This window comes from Mustela putorius, unplaced genomic scaffold, assembly GCF_011764305.1.
Source record: "Mustela putorius furo isolate JIRA1106 unplaced genomic scaffold, ASM1176430v1.1 tig00003923_pilon_pilon_pilon, whole genome shotgun sequence".
NCBI classification, from domain to species: domain Eukaryota; kingdom Metazoa; phylum Chordata; class Mammalia; order Carnivora; family Mustelidae; genus Mustela; species Mustela putorius.
This window is the reverse complement of record NW_025422068.1, coordinates 3,923,842-3,946,788: the sequence shown is the minus strand read 5'-3', so window position 1 is coordinate 3,946,788 and position 22,947 is coordinate 3,923,842. Positions and strand designations below refer to the sequence as shown.

Below are 22,947 nucleotides of genomic sequence, written 5' to 3'. Positions count from 1 at the left end.
TTTTTAAAAGTCTAAAAGAAATCTACCTTATTTTCTTTTTCTCCATGTCCCCTTATAAAATAAGGACAGGTAAAAGCTCCTATTTTCCCTTTCAAAAGGAAGACAGCCAATTCCCAACTACCTCAAATAAGATGAAATACATGATGTAATTTTAATCCTATCATTACTGAAAATATATTAAATCCACATATTAACTTAGGATCTACATTCATATCTGTAATTAGTAATATAAACTTTTTTTTTTTTTACTGAGAATAAGACACTTTTTGGTGCTCAGTCATAAGAAAAATTATGTCTATTAAGATCAAGTAGAGAGAGAGAGACAAATCAAGAAACAGTCTCCAAATAGATAACATAGTCCAAAAAAATGTTGCTTTTATGAAAATTTGATGGACCTTTACACAGAAAGACTTGAAACAAGCGCCAACTGACCTGGGAGCTCAGTCCTTTAAAAATGAAAAGGCAGGTTTATTATACTGTAAAGTTTTACAGAACCATAGCATTGATTCCAATGTGGTGGGGGGGGGGGAGAAAGGCCAGTGATCAGAATGGCAGATTTCACAATTCAGAAGATCATAGCCCTGGAGGAGTCTTCAGGTCCTTTTTGGCTTCACCGTGTCCTCAAGTATGGGACACAACTCCCTTTGCAGGAAACAGGAGAGGAGAGGAATAAAGGCCTCTTTGAAAAGCAGTGATAAAGGGATCCCTGGAGGATTTCTGAGCTCTTGAAACGATCTTCATGGCAACAGCTTGACTCTGCTTCCTGCTTCAGCGAAGGTTGCTGGAATATGAATTAGGGGTGAGGCACTGGAGCTATTTGCAAGTTTATGTTGAAATTTGATTTCCCAAACTCAGGAATGCAGTCCATTAGTAGTTAAATGAAAACAGGGCTTTAAAGGCACCCTACAAATGAGCTCAGCACATGAAATAAGCACCAACCAGCTTTGCTTTTTCAAGTGGTCTCACGGGGGTAAATACAGGGAAGATGCCATCAGCCTCATGTAAAAGACCCAGAAATGTGTGCAGAACATCGTATCTCACTGATGGTCATAACCTCAGATGATGTCACCAAAGATGATGTATGTTCTGAGGATATGTGCTCTTCCCACTTTATTTATTTTTTATTATTTTTTTAAGATTTTATTTATTTATTTGACAGGCAGATCACAAGTAGGCAGAGAGGCAGGAAGAGAGAGAGGAGGAAGCAGGCTCCCTGCTGAGCAGAGAGCCTGATGTGGGGCTTGATCCCAGGACCTTGGGATCATGACCTGAACTGAAGGCAGAGGATTTAACCCACTGAGCCACCCATGCGCCCCATCTCTTCCCATTTTAAAGCCTAAAGATTCCCCGGCATCATTTTTGATGTCGATGGTTTTTTAATAGCATCAAGACAACATGCTGTTCAGAAGCCATAGTTCCTAATCTTTTCTTACTTCGCAACTTTAGGATTGATGGCATAATTTCCAACGCTTAACCTATACTTCCCACAATTTAGAAGCTCCCATTAAATTTGTTGGGTAACTGCAACCCCTTATTGAATTAGTTACTGAAAGTTAAATAGCTTCTCCTGCAAATTACCTGGAAGCCAGTGATGGTGGCAGATACTCAATGAGAGTCCTTCATGATATGTAAATTGTTCCCACAAACCTGTTCAGGTTTGGGGGATGAAGAAAAAGGAAGCACTGTCCAAAGGAGTTGTAACTTCCACGACATCATCATACTGCCTAGGATTTCACAATTACCTGCACTCATGTTCCTGTTCAATGCTGCACCACGCTCTGCTATTTTCAAAGGCATTTACATGACATATGGTACCACCCATAACAGTAATGTGGCTGAGTGACCCTGAGAAGAACTGAGACCATCCGTTCCCTGGTACCTTGTGTACCCTTACCATCTGTAAGGGTAAGTCCCTACACGCACTTGAATCATGTCCTAATGAGTGGCTACCTGGCTTCTTTTGCTTGTAATCGCACAGACCACATAGATTTCAGAAATTATGCTCTTAAAGTAGACATAAAGCAAACTCAGTGGGGTTATATGCAAAGAGGCAGTGTTTTTTTAATGGACTGTTAGCTACAGATATCTTCCACAGAGGACTGACCAGCCTCCGTGTGGCAGAGCTTTTCCTTTTGGGGAGAAGTGTGTTACACAGTCTGACTTTCTAATGGAGGGTTAGAAATCTCCTTTCTAATGGACGTTTCTCTAATGAGAAAGAATGCAGGAGGCCCTGGGAGCAGAGAGTGGACCCTGGCTGACAGTCAGTAAGAAAACAAGAATCAGCCCTACAACTACCAATAACTGGTTCTGTTGACGATCATATGGGCTTGGGAATGGATTCTTTACCAGAGTCTCCAGATAAGAGCCCAGGCTGGCCAACACCTTGATTTTGGCCTTGGGACACCCTAAGCAGAGGACCCAGCTGAACCCAGACACACTCTGATCCACAGACTGCAAGTGTTGTTTCAAGCCAGCAAATCTGCGATGAACAGTGATGGTGCCAATAAGAAACCATCACGGGCAGTCTACGTATGCTGCAGTAAGAGGGGAGGGAGGGTCCTGTCCAGTCACTGTGAAGAGGCAGAGCAGGCCAGCTGGCTGAGGGTGCCCAGAAGTAGTAGAGGTAGCGATAACCATGTAACCACATGGGACAGGCACAAGAGCCATCAAGGTAGAGGCATCTGTATACACCATGAAGAACTTGCAGGGTTCTATAGGGTTTCTCTTTTTTAGGAAAGAAGTACATACTTGTTCTATACCTGAATTTTTTTTTAAGATTTTATTTATTTATTTGACAGACAGAGATCACAAGCAGGCAGAGAAGCAGGCAGAGAGAGAAGGAACCAGGCTCCCTACTAAGCAGAGAGCCCAATGCGGGGCTCAATCCCAGTACCCTGGGATCATGAACCCAAGCCGAAGGGCAGAGGCTTTAACCCACTGAGCCACCCAGGCACCCCCATACCTGAATTTTTTAAGTGGGTACCATTATTAAAAAAGAATTATTCCTGGTTCAGAGCTGACAAAGTCAAAAATCCTTAAGATCCATACCAAAATGGTCTTTTCTAAGGCCATGTTTTTGGCAAACTCAGCATATGTAAAATTCAACATATCACATGTCATGCTGGACGTTTTTCCAATTTCTCCATCATTGATATCAACTTAGTTTACTACTATCTCCTTCTTTCACCCATCTCACCCTGAAAACAATTATGCACTTTTCCAGAAGGGCAGACAATTGTCTTTACTCATCCAGCATAGATTAAGTGGCCCCTATTAAGGGCCAAGACAGTTTACTAGGAACTGAATGTAATCAAAGATCATCAAGATAGAATTCAGTCTTACAAAGAGTTCCTTTTGGAGGTCCCAAAAATCAGAAAACACTCACTTACTGAGCTGTCACAAATCTTGAAGGGGGGAAAAAAAAAAACTGAGAAGCTCAAAACTGGAAGGTAAACAGCTTGCTGAGGTTCAAAATGTCACAGTGCACAGAGGGACAGGAAAACTCTGCCATGGTCCTCCTGAGAAATACCACACATTTGTTTAATTTTTTAGCTCACCTTTAAAGCAGACCTCTGGATAGAGAAATAAGTAGAGAGATGTGATGAAAATGTTTAAAAAGTGAAAAACACAGGTAAGAAAAATACCAAGTGTGACGATTTCATCTGCACAAATCTTACACTAATCAAGAGGGAAAATCAATCAGAAGGCAGTTGATCAGTGTTTTCTCAACCCATCAGTTCTCTCGTGAATCTGGCATCCTAGGAGCTAGGGTTTGTTTTTCTTACTTGTGTTGTTAATTTATTAGTATAAATTTACACCTGTCAAAATAGATTTACAACAGTGGAACTACCCTCCACAAATATTACAGTCTTCAAGGACATACAGTGAAGAATCTTAAATTGCTTTAACACTCGCTAATACAGTTTAGCATCACTTATGTGAAAAGATAAATAGCCAGAGTCCTGCTAGAAAATTTATTTTGGTAATATTTCTGATTTTTCCTCCTGGCTTTTCTTAAAAGGTCTGAACTTATTTTCATCTATGAATCACTGCCCCCAATAGCAACTTCTGTAGGTAGTAATTCTGCCCACAAGGGTTCAGGGCAGAAGAGCTCAACTTCACCCCCAACCTTGGCAGTCTTCTCCACTCACATTGTCTTCTTTATCATTATAGCAAATGAAGCTCTTAGCATTGCAGGTGTATGAAAGAGGGAATTCATGTGTTTGGTACTGTGTGATAAGAGCAACTGAGTAGGAGATGACTCTTGCCCACAAGAAGCATTCGAGGTCACCCACAGCAGAAAACCAAGCTAGGTGTGTCTCCATGGACTCCCTTCCCTTCGCATCACTCCTCACCAAACCCAGGACCTCCTCCTCTCTCTCCTGGAGAATTCCAACAGTCTCCTAACTGCCCTACTGTCTACTCTTCAAATACCTACCAAGTAGGTACACGTACAGCCTTAAACGAAATGTTTTGTTTGGGATGGAAGTGCACCCCTGCTTACAGTCTTTCAGTGGCATAAGACACGATGAATAAAATTCAAATTCAGTGAAGTATTCAGGAAACTCATGTCCAGGTCTCTGTCCACCTCTGCCTCTAGCCTCTTCTCTGGGTGCTCCTCTTGTCCTTTAACGTGTGAGCCAACCCTCCCGAGTTATTTACCATCATGCAGCATACCTGGCTGCATTTCCTAGCCTGGCAACTTCTTTTTGTTTGGCATGTTTTCCCTTTTGAGCCTCGCCCTGATCCAAGTCTTCTAGATTCCAGACAAGTAACTGTTCATGTGAAGAACTGAAGTTTCATCTCTCTACAAAACCTTTTCTGCTCCTAACCACCCTTACCCCAACCTCTACAAGAGACCATCCCCTCCTTTATACTGCCTGAGTACCCTCCATAGTGTCCTATCAGACTCCCAATAACGGGTTAGGAAACATCTTGCTTTTCATGTCTGTAACTCCGTGCCAAGTTCTCATAAGGCAGAGGCCACATCTCTGTGTGTCCTGGAACTGCCTTGAAGGACATCGCAACATTGATGGGAATAGAAAACCCACACATGAAACAACAAGAAGTACCAAATAACAGAATCTGATGAAGGGCTAAGAATGTATATCTTGCTCTAAGTACTCTGAACATCCTAAGAAGTCATGTGGCATGGTGGAAAGAGTTCTCTGTCTCACAGACCTGAATTCACATCCTGACACTTCCACCTCCTAGCTGTGGGCCCATGGATATGTCAGATTATTTCCCTAAGCTAAACCGGGACAACAGCAACCACCTCACAGAGGACTCATGTCAAGATTACATGAGATACATAACAATCAACACAGTGGCTGCTAAGAAAATATCCTTTCTTGTCCCTTTTCTTTGAGAAGGGAGAGTGATCATATGCAAATGACCCAAGCATGATTTCTTAAAGAAGGCAATATTTAAGGGGCACCTGGGTGGCTCAGGGGGTTAAGCTGCTGCCTTCGGCTCAGGTCATGATCTCAGGATCCTGGGATCGAGTCCCGCATCAGGCTCTCTGCTCAGCAGGGAGCCTGCTTCCTCCTCTCTCTCTCTGCCTGCCTCTCTGCCTACTTGTGATCTCTCTCTGTCAAATAAATAAATAAAATCTTAAAAAAAAAAAAAAAAAGAAGGCAATATTTAAGTTTGACCCTGAAGCAAGAAGGATTTGGACAGATTTTGATAAATGCAAAGGCAACTGAATTGTCATAAAACTCTTCCCAGATGTACCTAAGACCCAGCCTTCGCATTCTATGTCTGTCCCACAGTTCAGCCCCTTGGAATGTGAGGGTAATTACAGCATGAACATAATCCAGCTTCAAAATCTAGGAGTACTTTAAATTAGAGAGAAGACACCAAATTATCATATTGTACTTAGGAAAGATTTATTCCTTAGTTGAAAGAATGTTCCCGGGACGCCTGGGTGGCTCAGTTGGTTAAGCAGCTGCCTTCAGCTCAGGTCATGATCCCAGCGTCCTGGGATCGAGTCCCACATCGGGCTCCTTGCTCGGCGGGGAGCCTGCTTCTCCCTCTGCCTCTGCCTGCCATTCTGTCTGCCTGTGCTCATGCTCTCTCTCTCTCTCTCCCTCTCTAACAAAAAAAAAAAAAAAAAAAAAAAAAAAATCTTTAAAAAAAAAGAAAGAATGTTCCCAAAAATGATGGTGATGAGTATTGGACTATCACTCCTTTGCACAGAAGTAAGCATTATACTACCAGACAGCAGTGCTGGCATGAAAACATCTACCAATATTTAAACAAACGGGGTAGGTAATAATCTCCATGTGTGGATAGTCTGAGTGTTTGAGAGAAGTCTAAAGCAATCTCATGTACTTTCATGGGTAAGTGTTCAAGAAGCATCTTTTTTTTTTTTTCCTTCTCACATCTGAATGTTTTCATGGCTGAAGGGAGGCCAGGATAGTCTGGAAAACAATTTACAGTGATGTGTAAAGTAGTTACATTTTCCAACAAGTTGGGCTATTCAATTATCCCACCCATATTAATAGCTCTGAGTGGTGCTGGACATGTGCTAGCCTCAATCCAGTCACCCACTTCAGCTGGAGGAGAGCAAGTGCTACCCAAATGGGAAAGGGTCCAAGTCTGAAGTTGGTGACAAGCACCAGCCTTCCTCCCGGCCGTTTCCAGGAGTAGCTGGCTGTCCCCGAGCAGGGGTGCTCTGGGCAGGCTGGCCTGCTATCCCTGTAATGCCAGTTCATTTCGTTTCAGATCTGCAGCTAGGTCTGTGCTATCAGAAAACCAAAGCAATTGATTTCTTTCTACCTCTGTTGAGATAAGTGGAACAATGTGTAATCTGGTTTATGTACACAAAACAAAAAACAAAAAACCTAGATTGTAGGAAGAGGTTTAAAGAAAGGGACAACAACACAAATGGCAACTTTCACAGTACCTCGAGCACAGTAAGAATTGAATAAATTTAAAGAGATTTACAAACAACTGAAATAAAAAATCCAAAGAGAAGAACAGAAAGTGAAGGGATGCAATGTTGTAGTGTTTGTTTTTTATACCGTTCGCACTGGGTTTTCTCGAGGATGATCACCGGCAATTGAGTGAGCTGGGCTCCCTGCCTTGAAAATCTAATCTTCCCACAATATCCACAGAGCGTCTTCATAAATGTTAAGTCCTATCCAATCACATCTTTGCCCAGAACTCTAATGGCTTCCCACTTCCCACAGAAAAAAATCTAAAGGCTTCCCCAAGGCCCATCCTTCCTGAACTTACCAGCTTCACCCCCACCACCCTCTTGAGCTTACGCCAACTCTGAACACAGAGCCCACTTCCGCCTTGGGCTTTGCATGTGTTGTTCCTTTCCCCACCCCACCCCTCAAAGCCTTTCCTTCCCTTCATTCAGATCTGCTCAAAAGCCACCTACTCAGGCATCACCTACCCAAATGTCACCTTCCCTGACCACCACATCTCACGCAGAAGCTCCATCATGGTTAACCCTTGCTCTGCTTTATTGTTCTTAGCAACTGTCACTACCACACGTTAGATTATTTGTCTGTTTATCAATTCAGCTGTCTTGCACATTCGACTGGTTGCTACAGCACGGGTCTGTGATACCCCAGATCCTGGAATAGTGGGTGCCACATAATAGATAATAAATGTTGCAGGAGGGAGGGAAATAGGAGGAAGGAAGAGAAGAATGCTCCCTTGTCTTTCTACTCAAATGTTTGTCTTTACTCCCCAAGTCTGGACAGCAACTACTTACCTCTGCTGATCCACCTGCTAGAGGCAGTAACACCAGGGAAAGAACGTGGCTTGGGAACCAGAGAGACCAGAATTTAAATCCCATCGCCATCACCACATAGCATTTTTGACTTGGGACAAGGTTTTTAACCTCTCTACGGAATTTTACAGTTGATAAAATTTTAAACAACGATATTGAACTAGGCACTGGTGACACATCAGAAAAATTATTAAAAGAATTAAATTAGCTGACTTCCATTAAAGTCAGCTTGACCAAAAATGCATAATTAATATCAGCTCTCTGTCCCTTCTACCCTCCACCCCATCCCCCCAGCAGTCTTCTGCCCAATAAATGCTCCTAAGCTAAGCAAAAGAATTAATGGCTGCTTTGAGTCTATGAAAACCAACAGTGAACAAACAAGACAACTCAGCTGAAAGTACTATGGAAATGGTAGCAGAGCACACAAATAAATCACAGGAATTACCATTTCTGTCCAAAAAAAAAGTAACTTAAAGCCAGGTTTCTGTGTCATGAACTTCCGGTCAAGTAGGTTAGCCTGAGGATAGTTCCAGTGAAGAAGACACCAGGGTAAAGAATGAGTCCAATGAAGACAAAACAGGGAAAAGAAGAGGATGGGTTTTGAGTGAGGACCATGCATGAGAAAGCACTCAGGAATACCAGGGTCTGAATGCCAGGGTCTGGTGGGTGAGAGGCTTCAGTACGTGGTCCATCAGACTCACAAAGCCTAGAGTTTCCATCCTTGCAAGAGAAGCGATGGAAGCAGATAATAGCACAGGCTCCTCTGCGGTCATCTTTCCTGCAGCTGTGGGACCACCATCAAGCACAGGGAAGAATGGGACCCACAAAACAGTGCATATCAGCTCACCAGTTGGCACAGGTGAGTAAAATATAAGCCACGGAAGCCCTCCGTTCACATTTCTCATCAACCAAATGGATTCTTCCTGAATCACCTCCCTCAAGCACACAGTGCTGCAGGGAAGGGAGCTAACATTTTTCTGCATTTCTGCAATACGCTGGGTCTGGTGCTAGACAGCAGCACATGCGTTCTCTCATTTTTATTCTCACAATAATCCCAGTACGCTTTATTATGCCCATTTTCCAAAGGAAAAAAAAAAAAGAGACTTGGGAAGCTTTTGAAAATATCAAAGCTAGAAAATAGCACTTCGCTCCAACTCTGTTAAAAAAAAAAAAAAAAAAAAAAGAGCCAACTCATCCCTCCTGTTCGTAGAACGGCGCTTTATAATTTCCGAAGCGTTTTCACGAGAGAATCCGTGACCTTCACACACACCTTGAGAGGCAAATAATACCATATTATTATTCTCACTAAATAATGGAAGGCGCTGCACTCAGAGTAATTGAGTGATTTGTCTAAAACTGCAGAGCCAGTAAGTGGCAGAACTGGGATTTGGATCCATTTTCCTAATTCTAAGACCAGTACTCTTTCTACTAAGAGATGATTCCCCACTTTTCAGAAGATTACTAGGTTTGTCTGAGTAACCCCTGTGTATTTTGAATCTGAGCTGGCAAAGAACATAGTTCTTATCTCAAACTGCCTAAGTAATAGGCTAACCTCTGTGAATTACTCCAGGTAACAAAACCCATTGGTAACCTTAAAATCTCAGGGGCTCAGCACTATAAATCTTACTTCCTACTCAGGTAAGAGTCCAAAGCAGGGGGTCCTAGCACCTGGTAAATTTAAGGAGCCAGGCTCCATTCATCCCTTACTTAGGCCTCAGAATCCTCTCCACCTGGACAGAAGGGGAAGAAATAGGCATATACCATTTCAGCCCCATTCCACTAGATGGCTAGTCATAGGCCATTCCTAGATTCAAGTGGGCCAAGTCGTCCAGGAACAACTTTGTGTTATATGGAAGGGAGAGCGTGGCTGCTCAGTGAATAACTAGTCATCTCCACCATACCCTGCTAACACAACAGAAGCTGGGTAAGGTCTTAAAGTCAGAGTTCAGCTTACATTGTTGTTGTTCTTCTTTTTTAAGATTTTATTTATTTATTTGACACAGAGAGAGAGATCACAAATAAGCAGAGAGGCAGGCAGACAGAGAGGGGGGAAGCAGCTCCCTGCCAAGCAGAGAGCCTGATGCAGGGCTTGACCCCAGGACACAGAGATCATGACCCGAGCTGAAGGCAGAGGAGGCTTTAACCCACTGAGCCACCCAGGCGCCTCGTTGTTGTTGGTATTTTTTTTTTCTAGATTTTATTTATTTATTTGTTAGAGAGAGACAGCACAAGCAGGGAGAGCAGCAGGCAGAGAAAGAAGCAGACTCCCCACGAGCAGGGATCTGGTCTCATTCCCAGAATGCCAGGATCATGACCTGAGCTGAATTAGGCAGATGCCCAACCAACTGAGCCACCCAGGCATCCCAGAGCCACAGGCAAGGATCCCATTTTTAATTATTTGCTCCTGCTACTATTTGTTCTTTTGAGGCATACAAATAATAAATAACTAGACACCTGTCCCCTGAGTTAGTGGGTTCTTATCAGGAGTATGAGATGACCTAGGATGCATTCTTTAAAAAAAAAAAAATTTTTTTTTAAATGTAGATTCCTAGATGCCAGATGCACAGCTGTTTTCACAAACATATCTGATCTGTTGTCTCAAGCCCACAGACCAGGGAAACCCTGGCTTAGAACCAGTTTCTTCATGACTGGTGATGACACAATGGCTGCTCAATGCCAGACTGGAGAGAAAAGAAATGCATGTCTTCGGACAGCCCCCTCACAAAACTCAAGCAGAAGTCAGCTCCAGGAAAGAACAGAAAAGTGACGTGGTTTCAGATTTTCCACATTTGAGCAACACCCACGCCCACAAGGGGTTTGTTTTGCTAGCCAGGTTCTATTTTCCAGTCTCCCTGACAATGCAAAAACAACTTGGGCCTTCATGGAGACTCAGCTTACTTCAAATGGCAGGAGCTGCCTCAGAAGAACAAAGGAGACAAAGATGGATACAGCAGATCTAAGACCTAGAAAAAATAATGTCTGTATTTAATAACTTCCATTTTACCTACAACACTGGGACTCTCTGTAGAGCAGGGAGAAACCAGGGTATGCAGTATGGGGTGGGCTTGAGCTACGAAACAGTTGCCACTCATTAACCTTGAATAACATCACGTCTGATTCTTCCTTAACACCCCTAACAAATCACTTCTCATATCAAGTGGTTGCCCCAGAAGCCTTCAAACTATTTAAGTGTAGTGCTGTGTCCCAGAAATCATTCTGAATGTTATCAACGGCGATCCTGAGGAATTCAAGAACAGTCAGTCAAAGAAAACTAATTCAAAATACTTTCCACTTTGGGTGCCTTGAAAAGACCTCTTTATTGGAAAAACAGAAAAATAAGTTAAGATTTAGAATGCTTGGCTTCATCCTGATTGCCAGGTTTTACAATAGTTTATTGAACTAGATAGAAGAAAGAGATGCATTCGGACAGCACCTGAATGTGAGCTGGGACAGGTGGCTGGGGACAAAGTGAAAGCAAAGTAATTGATTAGACCTGCTGCAGAGCCTGGCAACTGTGCGGAGGCAGGGAGGCATGATCTGGGCACACCATCATGGCCCCACCTACTCAGGGGTCTCGACAAGCATGACCCTTTAGACAAGATGCCTTGGGAAAACTGGAGGGTAACCCAGTAAGACATACACATCATCCTCAGAGCCATGGCAAACTCTCAATTCTCCAACATGGTGAATCCAAATGACCGTCCATGCGTTTCAAGCTCCTTGAGTTCCTAGCTGCTCCACTCCTCCAGTACTCACAACCATTATGCCTTCCAGCTCAAGCAGCTAACCCTCCCACCATGTTGCTCTTCTGCTGCTCTGTCTCCCCCATACCCGACCTACTCACGTCACCAAGTTTCTCTCTTCTTTCAAGACATCTCCAGCCCTTCAGTTAACTAGGCATAGTAGGTTACCTGCCTGTTACAGGCATTACCACACTCCAGATCAGTGACTCCAGAGTTCACCTTGCTTCCTGCATTTCTTTTGCATTTCCTCATCCACCGCACAGCCATGCTGGGCTATATCACCCACCATTCCATTCCCACTGTCCCGGCGACCCCAGATTCAGGCACTGCCATTATTTCCCTGGACAGGTTTCTGTCTGTGTTTCCTGCCTCCACTTTCTACCTATTGGAAACTACCCTTCAAACGATGCCCAGACCATCTGGCAAATAAGTAACCTTTAACACTCTAATCCTAAGAACTCATGTCATTATGTTTGCATTAATGGTCCCAATTTTTCACCTGCCCTTTAAACTGCATGTTCTTTGCCACGCAAACCTTCAGTTCCATCCCATGTTGACCCTGGGTTTGGTTATGCCACTTGTTTGGCCAGTAAGATGCATGCTTAAAAAGCACTTGCACAATTGGCCTTGATTGCTCCCACTCTGCTATACTGCCATGAGAAAATACATAGGCTGGTCTACTGGATGAGAGACATGGGGAAGTTAGCATCCCCAGTCACTCTGGGAAGGCGCAATCTTAGATCACCCAATAGCTCAACACCAGAAATAAGAAGGAGCCTAGCTAAGACCAGAACAACTCAACCAAGTCCAGCCTATATCACCAACCTACAGACTAAGTAAATGAATGCTTGTTGTATTTAGCCACTAACCCTTGGGGCAGTTGGTTATGACAAAAGACAACAAATATGATAAAACACAATACACAGTTTTAGAGGATATCTAGCCCCATCTTGGTCAGAACTGAAGCTTCCCATTCATGTCACCACTGTCTCTCCACCCTTCCATCTGTGGAGTTTTCATGCTCCTGGGCAGACCTCATACAGACAACCACAATTTCTCCACCAGATGACTGAAACAGACGCCTGGTGATATTCAAGGTGATAATCCTGGTGATATTCAAGGTCCATCAGTGAAAACAGTAAGTGTGTGGTGACTCAGTTTCCCCAGAGCTGGCTAGAACTGATGGCAGAGGGTGTTTGCTCTAATAAAAGTAGAATTTTTGAGACTAGACTCTGAGATCAGGAAAATGAACATGACAAATATGTGTCTCAACCTTTCCCATCACATTTACAAGGAGCTTTCCAAAAGAACAGTTGAGTGTTTGTAGAATTTGTTTTTTATTTGCCTCATGGCTACATTTTATTTATTTTTTTAAAAGATTTTATTTATCTGACAGACAGAGATTACAAGCAGGCAGAGAGGTAGGCAGAGAGGGGGAAGCAGGCTCCCCATCAAGCAGAGAGCCCAATGTTGGGCTCAATCCCAGGACCCTGGGTTGAGGGTTAAAGGCAGAGGCTTTAACCCACTGAGTCACCCAGGCATCCCTCACGGCCACATTTTAGCACTCTGGGAGAGAGAGTGGGAGCCATAGAAGAAGTCCTTGGGATATAAGAAATGCGATTTTGCGAGGATTGTGGAGAGGGGGAAGAAACCAACTGGTATTTTGAAATATTATCCCATATTTGTGTTTTTTCTCCAACCTGAGTTTGAATTTTCAGTCCAGTGCCTTTCTGAGGAGGCAGCAGAAGCAATGGAAAGAAAACCAGATTTTAAAACATGAACTCTATGATTTGGGAAAGTGAGTTAATCTCTGTTTATTGAGAGCAAACAGATCAACGTGTTGTCTTATTTAATCAGAAAGATGGGATGGATGGATGGATATATGTATAGATAGATCAATTAAATGTCACCTCCACACCCTAAGAAATCATACCCTTTGTTACCCCAGCTTATTATTCTCTATTACATCACTACTTTTAATTTTCTTCATAGCACTTCATCATTATCGAAAATTATCTTACATATTTATGAGCTATTTTTTTCTTACTTTCCCCAACTCAAATGTAAGCTCCATGAAGGAAGGAGCACCATGAGAGGAGAACCCCATGAGAGCATATTATTTCACTCCTGTATCTCTATGTATTAGAAATTGCTAGGTATACAGCAAGTACTCAATAATTAATACTTAGAAAAAAGAAACGAAGAAAGGATGGATGGGGGAAAGGAAGGAAGGAAGGAAAGAAAGGGGAGGGGAGAGGAGGTGAATGAAAGCATGGACACTTTATCTTTAGGGCTTTATCTAACTTCTAACTTCCTAACTATCTAACTTTACCCAACTTCTTATTAAAAGCATACAGTCCATCAAAGAAATTGTATTTCTTTGGGCACACTTGAGTTTATAGAAATAATTCCAATTCATAAAAAGAAATGTAACATTTTCTATGCATTATAAAAAAAATTACTTGGTATTCATTGAAATATTTCAGTTCAAAGATTTCTGTGTTCTTGGATACTAATTCATTCTCTAAATATCATGAGTTTCATAATTCTGAATATAGACACCCATATAGACCCCATCAAGATCGTAACATAAGCCATGAAATCCTCCTAAGGATATTTCCTTGTCTGCATAACTAAAAAGTTGAATAGCTTGACTTTGTAATTTTAAGTTCTATGAGTTAGGGGCTCCTGGGTGGTTCTGTCATCTGCCTTCAGCTCAGGTCATGATACCAGGGTCCTGGGATCAAGCCCCTCAATGGGCTCCCTGCTCAGCAGGGAGTCTGCTTCTTCCTCTCCCTTTGACACCCTACCCCATTCCCATTCATGCTGTCTCTCATTCTTTCCCAAATAAATAAAATCTTTAAAATAAAAATAAATAAATTCTACGAGCTAATGATAATTGGGAAAACTATCATTTCTGCTACATGTTCTCCTGCAAGAAACCAAAATCTCTGTCATGCATATTCTTGAAATTAAGTTAACCCAGAAAAGCACTAAGGTTGGATTTCTTTTTTCTTTTCTTTTCTTTTTTTAAGATTTATTTATTTGAGAGAGACAGGGAGATTATGAGAGAGAGAGCATGAGAAGAGGGGGTAAGACAGAGAAGCAGACTCCCTGCTGATATGGTACTCGATCCTGGGACTCCAGGATCATGACATGAGCCAAAGGCAGTTGCTTAACCAACTGAGCCACCCAGGAGCCCTTAAGGTTAAGTTTCAAGGTTATGTTTGCATATTTGAGTTTGCTTCAGAAAAGTCACATGGAATTGCAAAATTCTGATTTAAAAGTACCCCTCTGCCAACATTAATTTTGTACATGAGCTTCAGGTGCATTTGGCCAGAGCCTACAGAAGCATTCTATAGCCAAGGGTCTCAATGCCTCCAGCTACAGCTGTGGAAGTACGAAGTGCTCCCTGGCCTTCAGCATAATCATATTGTTCTAAACTTTTCTATAAGCTTCCTGGGAATAAAGCATGAAAGAGAACCCAAAATGACCTTAGTGGAATCTCCTTCCCATCTTCTTGATTCACCTTTATCATAGTAGGTATTTTAGTTAAAGGTGTTTTGTTTGCAAGGAATAGAAAACCTCTTAGCAAGGTTAAGAGAGGAAAAGAGGACTTTTTTCTTTATTAGTACGATGCTGTCTTATGGACTCTGGGGCAGAGATACACCTGGGCCCCCTGAGGGGTAAAAATGTGGACTAAGAGTCAGCAGAAACAAGGCCACCGCCTTTTTTTTTTTTCCCAGACCATCATCTTTGCTCTGCTCTGCTCTGTCCAACAGGGTCAGGCTCCTCTCCCTACAGACGTGATTTTAACCTTCTCCATGCTTTTGGCCATCACCCAACCCTCAAGATCACACAATCACCCCAGCTCATGCCACAGGTAGAGGCTGTGACTAACATCTCCCTCAACCCAATCCACACTCCTGGTAAAGAGATGCTTATTGGCCCACATTAAGCCACATAACCCTTCTTTTTGAATTAACTGTGTCCAACTGGGTAATCCTGTAACACAAATGTGACTGTGAGGGGATCATCTGAGAGATGAAGTAAAGGCGGCAGGCTGCAGAAAACAGAAGTCACTGTCAAGTCACTCCAAAGGGGGCCTAGTAGGCTAACAGAGCATATCTTCTAAAAAGGAACCTGTAGGAGGAAAGCTCTTATTATAAAGGCTAGAAAATTGCCAGAATTAAGATTATTTCCAAGAGGCATCTTGAGAACAAAGGCCACTATATCACTTACTTACATAAAATATACTACCTTACAATTCTGTAGATGAGAAGTCCAACACGACTGTCACTACGCTAAAACAGAGGTGTCAGAGCTCCTGGGTGCCTCAGTGGGTTAAGCCTCTCCCTTCGGCTCAGGTCATGGTCTCAGGGTCCTGGTATCGAGCCCTGCATTGGGCTCTCTGCTCAGCTGGGAGCCTGCTTCCCCCTCTCTCTCTGCCTTCTGCTCTGCTTACTTGAGATCTCTCTGTGTCAAATAAATAAAATCTTTAAAATAATAATAATAATAATAAAATAAAACAGAGGTGTCAGCAGAGTAGTGTTCCCTTCTGGAGACTTTAGGGGAGAATATATTTCCTAGCCTTTTCCATCTCTCAGAGGCTACCCACATTCCATGGTTCATAGCTCCTTTCTCCATTTTCAGCGCCAGCAATTCTGCTATTGCAACACTGGACTCTTTTCCACCATCACATGTCTTGCTCTGATCACAGTCTGAAAAATTCTCTGATTCTAGGGACCCATATGATTAGACGGGCCACTCAGATAATTCAGGATCATCTCTCCCATCTCAAGAATTTTAACTTAATCCCATCTTGAAGTTCCTTCTGCATGCAGGGTAACAAATTCACAAAGTCCTTGGATTATGATATGGCTACATTTGGGGAGTCATTATTCTGTCTTCCACAGAAATGTTCTTGAAAATTAAGACACTTATAGTTTCTCTTTTGGGTGTTCTTTTTTCATGTGCTTAAAATTCATCATTATTCTCCAATATTTCATTCAGTGATTATTACATAATGGAGACACATAATCCTTGTGCCTTTGAAAAGAAAGTTTTCAGCCTCACATACAAAGAACTTGTCAACATTTGATTTGATTAGTATCAAATATCTGTAATCATCAACTATCAGTTTTATAAAAAAGCAGAAGTAACAGAATTCTAACCCCCAAGCACTTCCCTAGGCACTACATAGCTCTCATCTCACTTACTCTTCAAAATGACCCTGCAAAGCAGATGGTATCATCTCTATTTACACGTAAAATAAAATAAATGTTTTTTGTCAAAAAAACTTTGGAACTTTGTTCCAAAGTCAAGCAGTTATTAAGAAGTGGAGTCATGATTCAAATGTGAACCCCTGTCCCACTCTAAGCTCTTCTCTTTCATCTGTTATCAGACAGCTGCTAAGGAATAAAATCCCATCCTGGCGTGGCCTTATAATGCTCTCCCACCATCATAATGAGCAACTACTCTATTGACAATATCAATCCCGCATTGATAAGAAATACCTGAGCAGTGAGGGACATGGGGACGTATGACGCACTCCTGAGCAGAGCCCCAGAGACGGGAGCTGACAGGGTTCTGAGATGACCAGGACCTTGCAGACAGCTGCTTTTTATTACTCATCAGGCCCGAGATTTCCTTTCTAATCTTCCCCAGGTTACTTAGATAGAAATAGACATAGGTCGTCGGACAGAAAGAGAGAAATAGGCCTCAGTGTCCTGATCCACAAAATGGACATAACCAAAGTCATGTAACCAACCCTAAGTAATTACTGGGGTGTTTAAATTAGTTAATATATGTAAAGCAGTTAGAACAGCACCTGGCATATAGGAAGCACCATCTTAGTCATTGCTACCTCATCCCTGTTGTCATCAAAATCATCATCAACATCAACATCATCATCATCATCATCATCAAAATTTCAGACTTAAAGTACTAACAAGCCAAAATATAAGAACCAGAAGGTCTCTGGATATTGGAAGGAACTCTAGAATATGAGCTGGACAAACTACCTTCCTGTGGTTTCCTTTTCCTTTGGTCTCAAATACAGGCTCTCAAATATAGACAATGAACATTCTCTGATTTTTTTATTGTGTCATTACAATGATAGGCTTTTACTCCTAGTGCTATTTCTTTCTCTGAGTAACCAAGAAACGCAATTTCCAGCCCATCCAGTGAAAAATTGTGTATATGTATAATTTTTCTTTAGAACTTCACTTCTGGGTACAACTTAGAAATACAATAAGCAGGTGACTCAAAATATGCCATGCCACGCAAACTCTCATCCAAACGATTTCTTTTATAAAAAATTGAATCAATTGACGATTTTCACTCAAAATAGGTTTCAATCCCTATTTTCCTCCATCTCTTCCAGATTCTCTTTAAGTGCTTTAAATTCTATCCCCAATTTCTCTTTGAACATCTTTTGTTTGTGCTATTATTCCCTTCATCTCCCACTGTCTCTAATTCTTTATATATATACACATATATATGTATGTATATATATATATATATATATATATATATATATTATGCTTAGGGCCAACTGTTCCCCAATGCTTGCTTGGGCTCCCCATCCTCTCTTTGATAGGCCTCACTGAGCGGCCTCCATAGACTTCCTGAGAGTCTTCCCATCCCTCCTACAGCTTTCTCTCCCTCTCCTGCTGCCTCCCTTCTTGCTCCATATGCTGCCCCCTGCTCACTTCTCCTTTTGCTGTAGACAGTAAGAGATTGGCTAAAGCTGCTCACCCGCCTTCAACTTGTCAGCACACAGTTGTTTGCCTCAATAAAGTGGAAGCAATTTCAACCCTTCTTTTTCAGCAGTGCCTTCTGATCTTAATCCTGCTGTGCTGCTTCCCACTTCCTCTCCTACGAGGCTTCAATGTCAGCAGACTGTGTCACCTCTCCTTTTCATTTCTTCATCCCTGTCCCTGCTCTTGGAGCTCCCCAAATGTCTCCGCCACCTAAAGGCTGAAACAGATTCCTCTATGCTAGGATTTTCATGTGATTCATTTCCTCATTGCTTACTACATGAGCAGAGTACTCCTTAAATTGTGTAACACTTGAGAGCAGGGGGCTGAAGTCAAGTTTTAACCCAAAAAAATATACAGGGCTGATGTCAAGGGCTAGAAAGGTACATGACAATGAATCATGAAGGCATGTAGTTTCAAGACTGAAACTCAGTGCTTAAGAATGATTCCACCACTAAGTCCTTGTTTGAATAAAAAGATTTATTTAATCTCTCTGAGCCTATGTAATCTCCAAAACATGGTACTCAAATCATGATCACTTCTTGCAATTATCTTTGTGGTATAATAAACTATGGCACACTCAATGGCACAAAACAACAGCCACTTTACTATGCATATGGGTTCTATGGGTCAATTGTTTGGGAAGACCACAGTGGAACAACTTTATTCCATGATATCTGGGGCTTCCATAAGGAAAACCAACAGTTAGGGCTAAAACAGCAGACCTACTTTTAAGACAACTTCTTTATTTATGTGTCTGGTGGCCTCTCCATGTGGCATGGACCGTCTCACAGCATGACAACCTCAGGGAGCTTAAGCTCCTTTTCTTTTCTTTAAGATTTTATTTATTTATTTATTTGTTTGAGAGAGAGTGCATGAGCAGTGGGGAGAGGCAGAGTGAGAGGGAGAAGCAGACTTTCCCACTGAGCAGGGAGCACAATGTGGGACTTGACTCCAGGACCCTGGGACCATGACTTGAGCCAAAGGTAGACGTTTAACAGACTGAGTCACCCAGGCACCCAGGGAGTTTGAGTTTCTTGTGGGAGACTGGGAACTCGAAAATGTGATGACCCTACTCAACAAGGGAGGAGCTACACGACATTTTATGACCTAATCTTGAGAGTCACATAATGTCCTTTTCACAGTATTCTACGGGTTGAAGTTTGCTCAGATTCAAGGGAGAAGAGTTAGACTTTACCTCCTAATGGAGAAGTGGCAAGACCATACCGTAGAACACACAGGATGAAAGTTATCATGTCTGGAAAAGACAACATGACACATCCCTGTCTACCCTTCTCGTTCTAAACATCTGCTTCCAAGCTTTATTTTGAGTCTCAGTAGAAGCTCAATTAAAATTTAGCCTCTGCTCTCCAGAAGACAATCTGAAAAAAACAATGAAATGGAGGTTTTTTATACATACAATACAGCAAGAGCTCAATGCAAAACCATTCTCATTCAAGTAACAAGATGTGTGTCATGGACTGAAGTCTCATAAATGTAACGGGCATTCTAACCAAAGAGGTGTCACTGAAGGGCAGTCTCAGCAAAGAGAGCTTCACAGAGTAGGACTAAATTTACTGACCACTAATTACTCACATTATCATGTTTAATCCTCATAATAATCCCAAGACATAAATATAACACTATGTGCTTTAGAAACCATGAAGCTGAGCCTCAGAGAAGTTAAAAAAAAAAAACAACAAAACTCACCAGAGGTCCCATTGCCAGCTATACCAGCATCCATGCCACAAGAGACTTAGCACTAGACTGAAGTGGGTTTGAAGATGAATTCTCAGTGTAGGTGTGCCATGATGCAGCACAACAAAAGACAATTCTTAGCTTGGGGACAATATAAATAAACACAAGAAGCAGAAGGAGCCATATAAATAAAAAGAGGGGTATAAGTTGAGGGTATAAGAGGGTATTGCCTGGGCTACTCAAAGAGATAGTTGCTATTGGATTGGATCAAATCTCAAGTTCTTCCAAGTACAACAATGTCCATATGTAACAATATACCTATAGTCTCAGATTACAGTGTTTCATCACCAAAAAAGATATGCACACCTTGGCATTTGCCAGTCTTTAGGAAGACTCCCAAGAATGCACGGTCCTGTCTAATATTCTCGCCAATCACTCCTGCCTATAAGGTATGAAGACCATCACCATGCAAATCACTACTGTGGTTGTGCATTTCGTATTTACAAAATATTTGCCAATAACTTAGTGACTACTACACTCCAGCCACAGGAGAAGTGCGAAACACCCAGGATGATTTCATTTGCCAGGTGAAGACAGGGAGCTTTAAAGATGGGTATTAAAATTGTAATTTCAAATTTTTCACTAAAACCCTGCAGCCATACCATTCACATCATTCTTTATTTTCAAATGTTGAGCACTCACGCGATTCTTTAAAATTTTATAACACCGTGCATTTATTTCTGCCTTTGGGGTGTTTTTTTTTTCCTATTTTTATGGAGATACAATTGACATATATCACTGTCTGCCTCTGGTTTTAATTCTTCATCATATTTTTAGGATTTCTGTCATTACACATGAAAAATCCAAAAGGTTTGGAATAGAAGAGAGGAGAACTAGGACAAAGGCACAAACTTATTTTTCCCTTGTGACTTGGTTTCATTTGGTGCAGAGTTTTTGACTGTCCTCTGGGAGGAGGGGCCTGCTAAGTCAGTAGAGGGCAAACAACCCAAAGAACCAGAAGGGGTAAACAGGAAAGGACGAGAGCCTGTAAGATATGTTTTTCTATTTTCTTTTTTTTTTAATTTTAAAGATTTTATTGATTTTTTTCATGAGAGACAGAGAAAGAGAGAGGCAAAGGCAGACGGAGCAGCAGGCTCTCCATTGAGCAGGGAGCCCAAAGCAGGACTCAATCCCAGGACCCCAGGATCATGACCTGAGCCAAAGGCAGACCCCTAACCGACTGAACTACCCAGGTGCCCCAGCCTATAGGATGTTTAAAGTGTCATCCAGGCTCAGCAATTTCAAAGAAAGTTTCCTTCCCAAATATCCACCAAGTGGAGGACTAGTTGACTATATTATGGTACATCTGCTCAACGGAATCTGTTGTAAAAAGGAATAGAAAGATTGATATATACTTCTACAAGACATCTCCAGGACATATGGTTAGGTAAACAAAAGCAAAGTGGAAAACTGCACAGTATACCTCGTTTATGTGACAAGAAGGGATGGGAAACAAATCTATGTATACTTATTTCTTTCTATTCTAAACAATAAACAATGTGAGAAAAAAAAATCGGTTATAAGGTATGGGGAGGAAAGTAGTTCCCCTGCCTGCTGATGTCAGAACCAGAAGCTTGAGCTGGAATTTACAGGCTCTGGAAAGCTCTGACCTACTCACATTTCAACCCCACTCCTGAAAGTGGCCCCATAAAAGCTCTGGATGTGCTTTTAGATACCAGGCCTAGGGTTGTGGGCACCTCTAACTATCACAGCTGCCATGCCTCCAGGCTAACCCCCCTTTCTTCCTTATTAGGTGGAGGAGGAACCCATTTCAGCTTATTCTATGTAAGTAACAGCTATGGGCTCTAGCAACTTCACACACAGGAGAAGGGCAGTCCATTACAGGCTGCCTATCTATAAGAAATGACGCTGCCTAGTGGAAGAAATCACACCCTCATAGCTGCAGCACTTACTCAGGACCCAAACCTGTGGCTTTAGCAATGATAAGTACAAGAACAACTAACTTTTATTGAGGCAATATTATGTCCTGGTCACTAAGCTAAGAGTTTCAAGTATCTCCCTGACTCCCCACAATAACCCTAGCGAGTATGTACTAATACCACTCCTACTTTGCTAAGACAAAACTTGAGGCCTCAGCCAAGTGGAATGTCAGCAGTGGGGGACAGGGTCACATTTCAAACCCAGGGCTCTCAAAACTGTGTTCACCCCAGGTGAGCCTGTCTTGCAGACTGAAACACAGTAACCCTCCACAAAGGATGACTGATCCAGAAAAAACATCACTGAGTGATATACATGGTCCCTGTTTTCCAGTCCAACGTCCCGTCAAGGTAAGAAATCCATATGAACTAGATTAAGTAAGTAACTTCATGAGACATGAAGCCACTGAACAGTCCATCAGAACCTCGACATCCCAGAGAGAGAGAGACAAGAGGTTTCTAAGAATCCTTGAATTTATAAGTTCTGTTTTTAGCGTGCAATCCTCCTCATAAACTCTGATTACATAGGGCTTCGTACACAGAGTTGCTTCATACCTGACCAGAGGACAGACAGACTGAGCAGTAGATGGGGCCTGCATGATCACTGGGTGATTCATTCTGCCCACGGCTTCATAAAGATGACAAGTCATCCCTGAGCATAGCCATCAAGCCCCAATGGACCCTGGGACACCCTCAGATTTTTTTTTTTTAAAGATTTTATTTATTTATTTGACAGACAGAGATCGCAAGTAGGCAGAGAAGCAGGCAGAGAAAGACGGAAGCAGGCTCCCTGCTGAGCAGAGAGCCAGATGTGGGGCTTGATCCCAGGACCCTGGGATCATGACCTGAGCCAAAGGCAGAGGCTTCAACCCACTGAGCCACCCACAACCTCAGATTTTTGACAGTTAGACCCATGACTGATAATCCAGGAACGCCCAAGGTGTAGGGAGTATGTTTAAGACCAAAACAAGAAAGGCAAAATCATTAGTGAGAGTACTACC

General features: G+C 42.2%; 1 long non-coding RNA gene across 1 annotated transcript in view; it reads right to left on the bottom strand.

Moving 5' to 3' along the window:
- Window positions 1-444: 444 nt before the first annotated feature.
- Window positions 445-22,947, bottom strand: part of LOC123388902 — a 40,289-nt gene continuing 17,786 nt past the window's right edge. The window contains exon 4 of the long non-coding RNA XR_006603420.1: window positions 445-781. This is a non-coding gene — a long non-coding RNA (uncharacterized LOC123388902). The remainder of the gene's footprint in view (window positions 782-22,947) is intronic.